The following is a 15,845-nucleotide window of genomic DNA, read 5'->3' on the forward strand; positions in this document are numbered from 1 at the left end:
AGTGATTTGCTCAAGGTTAGATGGGGATTCACTGGAGATGGTGCTTCAATCTCCTGCCTTCAGAGGAATTTGCTGCAGTGACCAAAGCAAACAACCCCTGCTGTTACAGAGCCGGACCGTGGTGTGTCATTCACACTTTGTATCTGAGATGCTGTGTCTGGGAAGGTATCGCTGTCCTTGCGAACTAACTTTTAGTTCTTGAGCGTGGGTGAACACTTGTCATCGTGCCAGGATGACACAAAGTCTAGAAATTATGATGGCAATTCAGGTCATGGTATAACGGGGGAAAAATGCTGCCTCAGAAGTGTCCCCGTCTAGTGTCACTGCTAGTGATTATTTGAGCTGCAGGACATGGCTGTGGCAAAGATCAGGTTGTAGCTGATATGAATCATGCCTTAAATAACACTTTCCTTCTTACATTGTGAAAATTGCAGAGGTATGGGAAGTGAGGGAAAATGGGATCTCCCTGGAGGTTAAAGATTTTCCTTTAATCAGCTTTCATAATGTTAATTAAACGTTTGGAACAATGGCTCGGTCCCGGGATCCGCCCGCTCTTGCATAACTATCTCACAATGCCGTTTTCACTTTCATGTTTATTTGCCAGCGTGATTCAAAGCGAGAGCTGAGCAAGACTCCTGCACCAAGGAGCTACTTGGCTTTTGGAAAAACTCAGCTCCCTCTTCTAGGGAGAGTGAAGACCCAAACTCTCCCCTCCTGCGAATGAACAGCCTAGAGGGATCACAGCACTTTGTCTGTCATCATTACCTCATCTGCAAATGGGGCTAATAAAAACTTACTGGTATTTTGAGACTGGTACATACAAATATATACCCACCCATATGGAGAAATGGGTGTGTTTATAGAGATCAGTACATGGATAGATATATTCCAGGTAGGTAAGATATATTACAGTGCCACTTGTTCCCTGAATTTTTCACTCTTTCTGTAGTGTAGCTGTTATGCGCCCATGGGAGCCATCCCTTCTGGTCCTTTGAGCAAGGGGCTTAATATAACCCAGGCTTGTATCATACGCACATGGAGAGCTCAGGGAAAGAGAAAATTTGGGGAATGGTTCACAGGCAGGGGATGACAATTATTACCCCAGGGACCACACACCACAGGAGCAGGAGCTGTGCCGGGCATATTTCCACAGCCCAGGAGGACCTCTTGGTGCCAGGCTGGCGTGTCTCTTCTGGTGGTCTGAGATGTGTCGGCATGTCCCAGGTCTAGTGATGATGTGCTCAGAGCACCCACCAGGCACACGCGTGCAGGGGGGTGCACAGGCTACAGAGCCACAGCCTGGCCACCTTTGATCTTCAAGTTAGAAAACAAAGGTATTAAAACTTATAAATGTCAGCCACTATCAGGAAAAAAAAAAAAAGAACCTATTATATTTTAGGTCAAAGTGTTATCTAGCCCAAGATTTTTAAATATGTGCAAAATGCAGTTTCTCCAGAAGGACCATTAATCAGCTGCTAGGAGAACTGCCTTTTTTAAGCTGCAAAGATGAAAACAAAAAGCTGTGAGTGCCAGGGCAGCTCCATTTTCCAATTGTACGGATGGCGGGTCTCAGTGCAGGAGGGCACCTATATCCATGCAGGCTCTTGCTTCCCTAGCAACATGTTAACATCTTTGCAAAAGCTGTTTAAATATGCCGAGCCGCTTGCCACGCAAGCTCTACATGGCAGTTTCCCTGTTGACACATGCTTTTGTCTGCTTAGAGGAGGTGCTCTGTAAACATAAATGTTAGATGGTTTTCATGTTACTTATTTCTGATTCATTGGTTCTAAATTAGTAGCTCAGAGGCACATACCTTTCATACAGGCAGGGAAGGGATTGCCTCTCTTCTCCCCACCTTTGGAAACTTTGACCTGCTAAGATCACAAACTGTAGGAAATCTCAGAGGCGAAGTCCCAGGTACTGCCAGCAGTAAAAGCCTGGAGTAAACAGATTAGGTGTGTTTGAAAGGAAGCTTGGACTATCTGGCTCAGTTTCCATATACCACAGGCAAGATTAATTTCAAGACTGATTTTGATAGTGTGAAGCCTTCTTCCTTAATACAGGAATTGGCTGTGTAATTAATATCTAGACTTTTAATTTTTTTTCTGTTTGGCAGTGTGAAACATGAGGAATCGAAACTACTTCTCCACACCCCTTTGATTAGCACAGGAGTGGCAGGAGGAGATTTTTCTCTCCTGGTCATTCTGAGCAACCTTTGAGCCCAACTTTTCCACCCTGTTCCCATTAAGAAGGCGCAGAGGCCATGCGAGTGAGCCCCCAGCCAGCTGGGAGACGTCAGCTGCCTTCAAAGCCTCTGCCAGCCCTTCTGTGATAAATCATGGTGAGGTGTGTAATGCGTGTGGTATCAGCCCCATATCCCACACAGTTCCTGTCCCAGCAGAGATTAATTATTTTTTAAAAATTGGAGTACAACAGGGAAAAACCATTTCTGGAACTTTTAAGTCACTTTACGGAGCAGTCAAGGCTATTGGGGTTGGGTCTTACTTTAACTGAGAGCTGCTGGCTGTAGGTTTTACCACCCTTTTGCAGGAGTGGGGTGGCAAAGCCCTGAAAGCTGAGCTGTTCCCTCCTGGATCCTCCCTTGCGGATGGCAAAGGACATTGTTAATTTATACATGAAAAAAATGCAGAATCCTGTCTGCACATTTTGGGCTGAGACAAATGAAAATTTTGTTGTCAGTCTGGCTTGGCATCACCTTTCCAATTCTCTTTTGTTTTCTCTCCCCTTGAATCATCTCTCCATTTCACTTCTCTTTTGTTTGTTCCATAATTGCTGGCTTAACCTGGAGGCACGAGGCTTCCTTGTGGAAACATCACCACGCTGTCAGTCAGCAAAGGAGAGGTGGTACAGCTGGTACAGTCCTTCCTCCCTCTCAGGAGTGAATGAATCATCCCTTGAATATGCAATATCATCCAGGACAGGAGCCAGGATCCTCAACAGGCACATGAATTCCAGCATCTCTGGAAACATTATTTCCACATTTTGGGCAGACTAAGAGACAGTAAGTAAATAAGCAAGCTGTGGCATTTGCAATCTCTGTAGTTTTATTTAAAGTGACTGCCTGTGCTCTAGATGCTTGTGTGGGTATTAAAAATACAAAGAGCATGTATCCTTGATCTGATACTGCCCAAGGCAGCTTCACGGTATGGCCCATTTAATGCCATTGAGCAGTCCATTGAACAATTAAGAACCCACCAGAAACAGTAACTGCCTGCTTTCTTCCTGAAAACTCGCACGAACCAACGCATCCCAAACCCTCTCTGTCCCTGGCCTCTATATTTCTCAATTGAAACAGTGTCAGTGCTGTCTTTCAGTCCCGCGTGGAGATGTTTCACATCACCCTTGCACAGGAGCAGCAAATGGCACGTGGACTCCTTCCCTCAGCCAGGTTCTTCTTTGAAAGTGTTTCCCCTCCAAGGAAAGGTCAATTTCCTATGGTTGCTCCTGGGCTGTGGGTGGGACATAGCTGGGGAATCAGGGAAGCTTCACTGCGCCATCAGGTAGTCCATGGTACAGCATTTTAAAACATCAACCGCTTTTCCTTAGCTCTTGTGTGCTGTCCTCATGAATTCGATAAAACTGCTCCTGAATGAATATACAATTAGATTTCACTGTTGAATGTGTGAGAAATACAATGGGAGAGGAACACTGATCTGATCGGCAGAGAAATGCTGCTCAGGAGGGCTACGATGCTGTTTACTCTGTTATTAATACCAATAGCTAGGACTTTTTTTGCTTTGTTTTTGTGCCAAGGTTATAGCTACACGTTAACCTTCATCAGTCCTTCTGATGATAATGGTGAAAGTGAAATACCATTAAAATTATCTTCCTATATGTTTAAACCGCTCTGGCCCTTTTCCAGGCAGTATTTGTGCCCCTGTTTATGCCGCAGACCCTGGTGACCCTAGAATACTTTTATTTACAGCAGCATAAGCATCATTTCCATGGCAACATGCTTTTCAAGCTGCAGATTGAGGATTGCAATTTCCTAAGCAATAGAAGAAGCAATGGTGGATTTTTTTTCCTAATCAGCTAGTAGCAACTTTCATGTGCAAAATGATCGGCCATGACAAATCATTTGAAAGCTATGTTATAATCAAAGCAATTTTAAAGCTCAGCATGGTTACCCTAAAAATAAAAGACAGTTAGATCCAGTTGTTTAATGGAAATGAAGATCATGCAATGATATCCTCACTGCTACTCTAGTAAATTGGCTTTGACTTGCTCTGTGATGCAGCCTAATGACGAGCAGAGCAGTTTACTTCCCTAGAATGACACATTATTTACAGGAAGACTACTACATAATTATAATCCTATACAGTTTCGGACAATGCTTTCCCATATTGGAGGAGATGACAAAGCCTGTTTGAAAATGGTCCAAGATATCAACAAAGGAGTGTTATTAACAGATATGTTGGTTAGTGGCTCATGTGAAATTGCCCTTAGTGCTTTCTGCCTTCCGAGAGCATGGGGGTGGAGCTGATCCCCAAGATGGAAAAGCCACCTGTGAATGCACATATGCCAGCGAAGCCCTTCCCGTTGCTGTGAACAGAAATACAGGACTAAGTCTGTGGGGAAGCATCGCTCAGCAGCGCCACAGTGTTGCTTCCCTCTCCAAAATCAATTTTCAGAAGTGGTTAAGTGGTGTCACTCCACAAATAGGGCAGCTGAGCTGCAGAAAGATGAAATGATGTGTCTGAGGTTGCCCCAGTTGACAGTCAGAGGTGCTCCCTGGAGTCCCAGGACACCACCCTGTCTACCAGAGGCCATGACCCATTTATCAGAGTAATGTGTGTGAAGGCTCGAGCTGTCCCCTGCTCAGCCAGCGTGGTGCCCAGCACTGCTGGGAGCATTGCTACTCACTGGAGGACAGTACTTCTCACAGCTGCCCTTCTCACCATCTCTCACTGGCAGAAAATTTGCATGAAAAATACCGCTTTAAGGAATTCAGAGAAAGGTGAGCGTTTTCTTTCATGTTAGATTGTCCTTGAGAGCAATGAAGTCTCACTTCATATCCAGGCAGGAGTTGATGCTGACCCAGCCAAGCCCAGAGAACTGCTACGTACCCGAATGAATGGGTTTAGCAGAACTGACTCAAACCTCTCTGGATTACCAGTCACTCGTGTCCTATTTCTGAGTTAGACCTTAATGGTGAGGGTGTCACTATAGAATTATCAGGGATAAATTATGTAAGTCATGCTAGAAAATATTTCAAAGAAAATAGGAGTTGCTGTTATTTTTTTACCCCAGAATTATTTAGGGTGACAGGTAAGAAATACTAAACTACATTCTGTTCATGGTAGAGGTACATTCCTACTTGATAAAAAACATATTCATACTGATTTGCTTTGGGCCTCCAATATCTTTTTGGGCAAAACTTCCACTGGTTTTGAAAGCATTAGGACAGAAGAGGGGGCCTGGAGGCTTAGGGGACCCCCATGTCTTGAGAGGTATGGCTGGTCATTAACTCTCCTGGGGGAAACTGAGTAAACTGTACTTTTAAACACCAGATTTTCCATACCAGAGACTGTTTCAATTAGCATTCTGGGTGTTAGATATTGGACCAAGCATGCTGCAGAGCTCAACGTCAAAAGCTTTCAGGACATCAAGAACTGCAAAAAGCCCTGGACTAGATGACCTTTAAAGGTCCCTTCCAACTCAACCCAAACCACTCTGTGATTCTGTGATTCTATGATTCTATGGCTAAAGCCACTGCTCACTAATGTGTAAGGCCAGTCTTGGCACCCCAGCATCCTCCTCCCTTTGAACTTGGTTGTCAGACTTGATTTGGAGTCCGAGCACCTAGGTTGGGAAATCAGGGAAATCAGGGAATGACTAAATATATTCTGCCCTAGGGGAAGTGCTCACCCTCACACTGGCTGGCGGTGGAAGAGGAGGAAGGTTTTTCAGCCTGCTCTTATGGTTTCAGACTTGAACTTGGAACTGTTTGTTTTTGCCACGCCACCCCTTCCGCCCTAGTTAATAGTCAACTTTGAAACCCAGCTTTATGTCCCATGTGTTTGATTTACATTTCAAATGCAGGGCCAGCAGGGCAGGCTGTCTAAATCACTTGTCAGCACAAGGGAAGGAGGTGACACAGTGGGAGGAAAAAGTGAGACGCGGCTATGGCCCAGTATAAACGCTCAGGCAGCTGGGCAATGCTGTTACTGGGAGAGTCCCCAGCAAGTGACAACTGCTCACCTTGCTCAAAGGTTGAGGTCTAACCCAGGCAACACACAGGGACCAGCTTGTCTCCTTTGATTTACACTCCAACTCTACAACCCTGCATCCTGTTTTCCTTATCCGCTGCAGCTGTACGTGGAGGTGAAGGCTTGAAAAGACCTAGCAAGGGGAGTTTCTTTTGAAACCAAAAATAGCCTGTCATGATTTTTTTTTTGGTCAGCATGTCGCAATCTTAAATTTATCACCGATGTGTAGCTGAATTGACATACAGGAAACCCATCTAGTCGTGAGTCGGAGGGCACAGAGCAGAGCGAGTTCACTGGCCACTCTTGAAAACTGTCTGGCTGGAAATATCATTTTCAGCTGCTCTTTGATGAGGTAACATCAAGGAGCAAAGCGACTGCACACACCACACAGGCCAATGCCAAATGGTTTGCAGGGCCAGTCAATGCAGCATTGAGGAAAGGGGAAACATTTGCAAAATCGGTCAAAAATGAATTAGATGTGTTTTAAAGCAATTACTTTCCAGACTGTTTACTCTGAATGACACAAATATGATTGGCCCGTCCTTAGAGACCTCCACAGACTTGACCTGATGGATGTGGTGATGCCTAATCCTGCCCTTGCTGATGCTGCCTGGAGTTGCATGTGTGCTTGTTTCGACAGCTCATGAGCAGAGTCTTGCTGGCTGCCGTGTACTGCCCTGATGCCTTTGTACATCAGGACGACCTCTTCCTTTCATCTTTTTAAATTAAACACAAGATCCTCAGGCTGAAGAGGAAACAAGCCCTTGTGGAGATGGCAGGTGAAGGAGTCAGTGCGGAGCCACACGCCCAGCACCATCAGGCCAGTGTGAGCATTGTGCCTCTCCAGCGAGCCCACACCCACCACAGCTTCCCAGATTTTACTGGAAATAGCTATGTCTGCTTCTTGTGAGCGTGTTAAAAACTACCTGCCAGGTTCAGCCGACATAAATCCCCATAAATTTATTCTCCAGTCTTATTCCTGGAGAACTGCTGCTTAATGCCCTGTTTCTTCATAACTGCAATTTCTCTCAGTTTATTTTAACGATGGTGTCTTGCTCTCAGTTTCACCACACACGTCCTCTATATTGCTAAAAAGGCACTGATGAACATGAGCTGTATTACCAGAAATCACATTCCTGTTCCTGTTCCTTGGCTCATTTCTTCCTCATTTCCCATTACCTTCCTATTTTAAGACTGCATGCATTACATACCTGTCAGCTAGATCCACTCAAATATTTATCCAGTAATTCAATCAGTGAATATCATGGTAGGTTGCTAACTACGTTGATGATTTTCTCCTCATTCACATAGCTTGGGTTGTGGCGTGTTAGGGAGCTGGAAGGCTGCAGGTTCATGGGGATGTGTGAATTCAATGAGGTTTATAAACTGTAAAGAATTTCTCCTTTTTCTTGCAGCCTTGAGGCCTGTGAGGTGCCTCAGCTGTGCGCCGCACTGAAGGGGAAGGGGAAAGCGCCGGAGATTGCCAGCACTTGGTCATCGACGTGACCCTGTGTCAGCCTCAGCTGTGGGCCAACCTCTGGCACATGCCAGGGAAAAAGCAAACAGAAGAGGAGCGGAGTCCACTAAAACAGAAAGTGAGGGATTTTAGCTTTAAATTTCAGAGGATACCCCCTTTTTTTCCCCCTCCTAATCCCCAACCTGTCTAAAGCCAGTCATTCAGGAGAGAGAAACTACAGCCATTCATAGGAAACTATTCCCCCAAAGAAAGCTCTTTCTTAAGCCAATGTCAGCTTCCAGGATAGAACAACTTTAGGAGATACACCAAACCTCCAGACTATGCTCTTGAAGCCCACCGCAATCCGAGGCTGGAGCACTCCCAGCCAGAATGAGCTCCCCAGAGCCGGGCACCAAGGCTGAGCCCCCCAGAACCATCCTGCTGTGTGCCCCAGGGTTGATAAGCCCTAGGGTCTGGTGGTTTGGCCAGTTAGCCCTTTCCTCACCTCAAATCGGGGCCTCAAAGAAAGGGAGGAGCGAGAAGTGACACCCTTTTATAGTGTGAGTAACAGCTCAGCAATATGTTCCCCTGGGGCAAGGTATGCTCCACACTCAGGGATTTCAAAAGAAGTTTAAAAAGAAAAAAAAAGAAGGAATGAGGAACTAACCCAACACACCCTGTAGGTAGGTTCTGTCTTCCCTGTAGGGAATTATAGTATAAACTTCCAAATAGTATCTGCTTAATGTGTTATAAACAGCTTTTCCTTTTTTTTATTCCTCCTTTCAAACCTGAAACCACTGCTTCTTTACCAGATAATGCTGTGCCTTGACAGGATGGGAGAGATGTTGTATATGTATAGACATAGATACTCTATCATCTATTTCCATTAATAGGTATTAAGAATAAGGATAGAAATGATAATCTCCCTCTGTTGCATCCTGTGCCCAGTCTCCAAGAATCCTGTTACTTAATGTTTGAAACATCCTTCGGAGGTAGATGAATATAATCGCCCCCCACTCATTCCTGGCTCTGGAAATGGCAGCGCACTTAGAGACGTGCTTCCCGCAAGCACTGGCTTTGGCTACAGCAATTCTGCACTTAACGTGCATATGCTTAAGGGCTTTGCTGGACTGGCTAAGCTAGTGTGCTTGATATCTTGCAGGATAGGGTAGGAAGGCAGAGAGAGATTAAGGATTTTATCATGTTCCCAGGAAAGTTCAGTACAGAGTTTCATTGATTTCTGTGGAAGAGAAGCCGTCCCTAAATAGTTTGCACAGCTGGGAAAGAAGCCAAGGAGATCCTAGTGTCCTGTCTTTTCCTCTAACCATTTGGCTACACTTCTCCTCGAAGAAATATGGGACATGGGGGAATTTACACTCTCTTGCAACCATGCAGGTTGCTCCAAAAAGAAGCAATATTCTTATATAGTAGCTAATACAAATCTATAATAATTGCATAATAATGTACCTAATCCTGCAGCAAACCCTGCAGAAAGACTACATTAAGTTTTAGGGCAAGGCTGGAGACTGTGCCTTTGGCAGTTTTAGCAAAACACTGCCAATACCTTGGCAGTTTTAGCAAAACAGCAGATAAGTGGAGATTGATACAACCTTGTCAGAAGTGCGGATTTTTTCTCCCCTGTAGTACCTGTACTTACTCGAAATTCCAGAGGTGATTGCATTTTACTTGGGTATGTCTTCTGCAGAAGTGGCACGAGCTGTATTAGGAAATAATTTCAAACTTATTGAAATTCAAAGCATTTTTAATATATCGGTAGCCTCAAACCATTCTTGTTAATTGCTGAAGTAATACTGCCTTCACTTCTCAAACAGCATTAGCTGATTTTAGCCCAGCTAGGAATATGAAAAAAATTCTAGGCGGGAACATCTCTTCTTAAGACTTTTGTAGATGCAGTCAGACTAGGTAGTTCAGTGTGCCCGGGTTTTCTCAAAGCTCTCTGAAAAAATTATAATAATAATTGAAGTATATTAGTTAGTCCTCAGGGATAGCTCCATTTTCCATGCATGTAACCTTTACTGCTTTGGGATGCAAGCTATTTGTTTTGGCAGCCTGAAACAGTCCATAACCTCACCATGATAACCATTTTTAGTTTAGCCTGTAGATAATTTTTTTTCCTTTTTCAAATCCATCTGTCTTGAGAAGTCAAATTCTTGATTTTATCTTGTACCACCCACCCTCTTCACTTACAAAGGGGACCTCAGAACAATTCCTCGTCCTCTTGCCTTGCTCTTTGGTTTTCCCTTGCCTTATTCTCAAAGAGATTCATGTTTCTGTTTCACTCTGTCTGTGTTAAATACTTCTGTTCCTGAAATTTCTGGACTCTGAGGTAGGGAGGTTTACCTTACAACAACATCTGAAACACTTTTGTTGAATTTACAAGTTTTAAGAACAAGAAAAACAACACAGAAATCATCTTCTTGCCTGCCAGCTCTGAGATTTACATATAGGGTTTGGATTGTGAGTTATTGCATCATTACTGGGAAGACAGATTCTGTTCTTTGGACTTAACAAAGCTGTTGATGATGGGTGCGTTCATGAGAAAAGAAATCAGCTCTTTTCCCCATCCATTTCTATTGCTTTCAGAGGAGAAAATAGCAAAAACATCTCTGCAAGAAAAATCATTCAGTCTAGCTGGCATGGTTTGCCATTCAGCAGGTTCATTCAGGCTATTTTCACGAGTTATTCTTTTTTCAGATGTCCAGCATCCAAATGCAGCAGATGTGGCTGTTTTCTGTCTTTGAAAAGAGAAAAGTAGCCACTTAGGCAAGGACAGTGGGACTGATGCAGAGCGTATGCAAAATGCAGAGTGAGACCTGAGCACCTGGTGAGAGCCCTCAGTAGATTTTGATCTTCACATCATCCTGGAGACAGTTGTGGGGAGGCTGTAATTAAATTATAGCAGAACATGGGGCTATTCCATGTTGCCCCAGGACCAACTTAGACCAGAATCTGCATAAGGTAGGAGGGACATAGGTCTGTCTTTGCCCTGTTCCTTTGGAGCGTGTCCCCCAGGAGCTACATAGCCTTTTGCACTGCATGCTCTCGGCAGCTGCCCAAGTGCAATTAGACCTGAGCAAACCCAGTGATGGGGGGAAGAATTATGTTGAAGAATTAATTGTTTTAGGAGTGCTGGGAAAGTGGCAGAGATTTGAGAGACACTGGAAAAAATGCCTCTGGTAAAACATGTTATTTTTTCACCAGTATTTTATGTGTAGGAACAAAATGATGTTGAGTGTTTCTTGCTTCCCATGGAGTGAAAAGCTGTTCCTTCAGGTTCATCCCAAATCATCTGTGTGACTAATTCCCTCTTGGAGTTAGAAGGGAGAGACGCATTGCCCTGTTATGCAGAGAATTAGCAGGGATTATTTGGTTTATCACAGTCAGCTTTCCTAGACTCCAGAGCTACTCTTACTCCTAGCCAGATGTTCAGAGGTGGGCCTGGCATCTGTGCGGGGCTTCACCAGACCCTCCGAGTTCTCACTGACGACTACCTGCAAAAATACTTTCTATCTGCTTGGTTTATCATGGGGGCCGTATGAAACTGCCTCACAAGCTGGATTCAGCTACTTGGACTCCCACTTGGCCATCTGTGGTGGGTAGTCAGGGACTTTTCCGGGTTTTGAACCTCTGCCTCTTTGAGGGACTCATATAATTGCCCATTCCACTGACAATCAAGATTGCTCAACAAACTCTGCTGGTTTTTGGGAACCGATGTATAGATATTCTTCAGTAACATTAACAGGTTTACTCCCATGATTAGAAACAGATGAACGTTAGAATCATTAATACTGATAGACAAATAGTAATATATTTTATATTTTAATATTTCAAAATACAGATATTAACGAGTGAATTTCTAGTTAATTAGCATCAGGTTTCTTTAGTTATGGGCTTTGCTCAGTTGAAAAGTCTACTGCTTCTGGGAGTTATATTTGAAATAGGCTTGTAGGATCAAAACTTTTATTGTTTTCAACATCCCAGTGTGAGGAAATGTTGGACCAATCTCTCCTAGCCGTAGCTGGAAAGCATCCTGTGTCATTTGAGGGCGGGTTACTGCGTGAGGACAAATACTCCACATCTCAGGCTTCCCTGCGTGTCAGGGGAATGGTTCCCACCACATGCATAATGGCAGAGTGACAATTAGTCCAGGAAGAGTGGGTGAAAACTCTTGATCCTTGTCTTGGCTGCAGAGGCATCCAGCGTCAGAGGCAACCAGTGGCTGATTTCTGCACAGTGCAGCAGCTGGCTTTGGGGCTGCCCTCCCATTTCCTCAGTTTCCTACAGCCTGTTTTAGTGCCTGCCCCTCCACTCCTCTCTTGACTGTTTCTTTTCTCTTAGGGATAAGTATATTTTGCCCCTAATATTTAGGAATTACACCATTTTTATTTAAATCTGTCATTTTCTATCCCCATGGTTACTCCTAATTCAACACCACAAAGAATTTGCCTCCTTGATGATGTCTAGGAAATTTCTTTGTTTAAACCTGCTCTGCCAACCCAGTGATATAACCTAAGCTCTACGGTATCTGTTTCCTCGCACACAGGTGTCATTCCTCTGGATCTTTTCAGTTCTACTGCTAAACTGTATCCCATTTATTTTGGTTATCTAGAAATCCTCCCTTCCCCTCCAGACCAGTCCACCTTTCATCCTGACCATCTGGAAGACTGCTGTTAGGCAATGCTGTCTTGGTCTAATTTGTAAGAAATAATTGATTTATTACTGCTACATACCTTTCCCGATTTTCCTGGGCACGGCAGAAATAACAGGCTGTTCTAGTCTTAGAAAACTTCATATAAATTGCATTCACATACAACATATCTCAGTGATAAGGGGACCTGAGCTCAAAGGAAGCCGCATCATATCTTAGCTCTCTGGAGTTTTGAGGGGTTTATTTTAATAATATCCTGACTTTAGCATATACAGTCCACGGTATTTGCCAAGCTTAAAACAACAGCCACAGGAGGATCCTGTCGTACGTTTTGCAACCAGTTCTCACATCAACAGAGCACTGATCCTGCATGGAATTCATTCCACATTTTATTCATTATCTGAATGAGTTATCAAGACAGCTCTGCCTGGCTGGAGGTACCAACATAGCACAGACAGATTTTTTCCCACAGAACTCTCCGAAGCGATACTGTCAGCATAGCTATATTTAATGGGCTCTACCCATGCAGACAATCTCTCAGTGCAGAAGAAATAGTTTACAATCTCTGAAACCCTACACTCCTCTCTGCCACGGAGCAGGAAAAAGTAACATCTACCGTCATTCCTTTTGCATGTCGCTGGATCCAGGGGGAAGGGAAAGCTAATAAGACAATGAGGACATTGAAAACAATATTCGAAGAGGCAGAGCAAGGCAAAAAAAATAAAAAACAGTAGTCAACATCTGCAAGCAATCTTTAACCACAGCTAAAGACTGCCTGTACATTCACATATGTAATGCCCTACTTACCTTTGCTTTAGGCTTAGTATTAGTTTAGAAATAACCTGTGATCTTCTGTATATCATTTCTATTGCTGAGTGAAAAGTTAGGACAAAGACTGTTGCATGCAAAGAGGTTTCCTCCCAAGTTCAATGCCGTTAGGCAGAAAATAACTGACATTTTGGGAAGATAACGTAGAGCAACTTTATGTGCCCTCTGAGTTTTCTGTGATGTAGCCCTGCAGCATGCCTGAAAGAGCTTTGTGCCACACGCATTGAGGTAAAGGTCATCTGTCCTAAAGTGATTTCTATGAAATAAAATTGCCTATTTCCCAATTTTGAAAAAAGATCTAGGTCATGAATATGGCAGAGAAATGTCATTACACGCTGATCAGGGGACTGAGGTAAGTGGCAGGGTAATAGTGTGACCTTCACTTCACATCTGAAATAAAAGCCTCTTGGGGTGTGGAAGAGGGGTCGATAAGTGATGTCTGTGAAACCTGGGGCTGGGGTACAGGTCTGCTCCACATTATGCATGACATAAGCATCATGGGGGGAAAATAGTCATTATAGTGTGGTTTGACAGGATTTAGCATTGGAACAATGACGCTGATGAAAAAGACAATGACCAGATGACACAACACAACATGGACAGCAGCGACAAGAGGGATGGAGAGTGCCTTGCCTAGAAATGAGCAGCAGTGCATCCATGTCAGGCAGCTCACCATGATGGAAAATGCAACATGGTCATGGCAGGGAGAAAGCCAGGAACTTTTATGAGACATCTTCCATCTCTGTAATTCCAAAAACCTATTTCCAGTGTCTTATTATTAGAAGTGTTACTGAGTTGGGAAGTATGGAGGTCTTGAAATACAAACATCTAAAGACTACCTTATAGCTCAAAACTTTAGGAACAATGTTCATTACCTCTTACCATGCTGTATGTGGTGTGTGTAAGTCCCTTGTTTAAAGTCATAAGCTACATTGATTTTAATTGCCCAGGTCAAGATTTGCCCTTCTACAAGGCATAGGTATAAAGTTGACTGCGCTTGTGACACAGTTTAATTCTTAATTCTTCAGTTAGACTGGAAAAAATCCAGAGTCTTCTTGCCCACTATGTCCTCCTCCTCCCCCCGTTATAAAAAAAATACCAAATGTGCAGGTTATAAATAACGCAAGTTATCTAACATTTCACCATATAAGGAATGAGCAGAACTGGAAATGCTGATTTCTTTTTTGCCTTTAGCATTCAAATTAAATGGACAATGTTGCAAATTGAATATTCCCAGCAAAAATGGCTTGTGAGTAGTTGTGGTGTTCGTGTGTCTTGCTCTGAGCTTTGTTGGCCCATTTGCTGGTACTTCAAGAGCCAAGAACCGTTAAGTTTGAATTATATTGCTGAAACATTTCAGTCTATGACCGATTTGGAAGCAAGGGAAACAGGGCTCCTCCACTCTTGTGTTACGTCCCATGTAAGAGTAGGGAGCACATAGGAAGGGACTGTTTGTTAAAGCTTATGGGACATGTATCTACTTGCTAAAGACTATTATGAGCGCTCCGTAACACTATCTTATTGCTGTCTTTAGCTTGAGAACAGATATTTTGAAGGCAAACACAGGCAGTTAGATCTGTTGGCGTATAGATTAATCTTGGGGTAAGGGTTGAAGCTAATATAGGGCTAAAATTGGAGTCTGAAGTAATTGGTTGGTTTACACCATTTTTTTCTTCATTAAATAACGTGTATGCTTTCAGACCTCTTTTCCCCATGAACAGGAACTGATTCAGTTCTGACAAGCAGTCCCCTTCCCTCTGCACTTCTCCTCTGAAGCCTGAACTGGCCTCCAGTTAATTCATATGGAATTAAAGAAGTGGATGAAGATACGAAGCTGTTCTGAGCCTCTCTCTCTCTCTCTCTCTCTCTCGTACAGGGTGATATCAGCTACTGAGAAGCAGCTTTGTATCCCCTGGTAACACCAGGCTCAAGAAACATTTCACAAATAAAGAATCTGGCTACCTGGTTATTAACAGCCTAGCACTCACTTCCAGTTATCTCCTACCCTATTTGCTCACAACCAGGTATGAAAACATTTCTGCAAGTAACTGAAATTAATGGAAAAAATCACTGATTTTGGAAGCAAAGTGTGTTAAAGCAATGAACTGCAGTACATGTTCTTTATGCATGTACAGAAGCATAAGGAAACTGTGGGAAGCTAATTTGCAAGCCTGTTTACTGAATACCTGGAACAACTCCCATTTCCCATTTAAATTAGCTACAGGAAGCAAAGTGTCTAATTTGCTTCTCCAGTACCTGCTTGTTCCACACATTTATGTCCTTACCCTCATGCACTTTAGTAGACCATCTCTCCTGGCATTTCAGATGTTTATTGCTGCATCTATAGTCTGTAGTAGTCTCTCTAGGGAAAAATAAATGCAGACTGCTAGCACACCGGGCTGGCTGCCTTTGTACTTGCTTTGCACTTCATGGCACAAACAACTATTTGGAGTTCGGGAGAACAGCAGGTCAGGTTTATAGCATCCAACAAATCCCTGGGCCAAAACCAGTACGCAGCTCTTGCAAAAGCAGAGACTTTGAGGAACAGTCTCCTTTTTGCAGTCAATGCTAAACCTGTTCCGTATGCGGAGATGTCTGGCTAGCCAGTGTTAAAGCAAATGATACCTGAGCAGTGTAATAGTGGTATTTAAGGCAATCCCTT

General features: G+C 43.6%; 1 protein-coding gene across 1 annotated transcript in view; it reads left to right on the top strand.

Moving 5' to 3' along the window:
• PDGFA (platelet derived growth factor subunit A) overlaps positions 1 to 15,420 on the top strand; it is a 53,374-nt gene extending 37,954 nt beyond the window's left edge. The window contains exon 7 of the mRNA XM_074886194.1: positions 15,060 to 15,420. The gene's annotated coding sequence lies outside the window, so the exon portion shown is untranslated. The remainder of the gene's footprint in view (positions 1 to 15,059) is intronic.
• The last annotated feature ends 425 nt before the right edge of the window (positions 15,421 to 15,845 follow it).

The sequence above is a fragment of the Strix uralensis genome, chromosome 16, assembly GCF_047716275.1.
Source record: "Strix uralensis isolate ZFMK-TIS-50842 chromosome 16, bStrUra1, whole genome shotgun sequence".
Classification (NCBI taxonomy): domain Eukaryota; kingdom Metazoa; phylum Chordata; class Aves; order Strigiformes; family Strigidae; genus Strix; species Strix uralensis.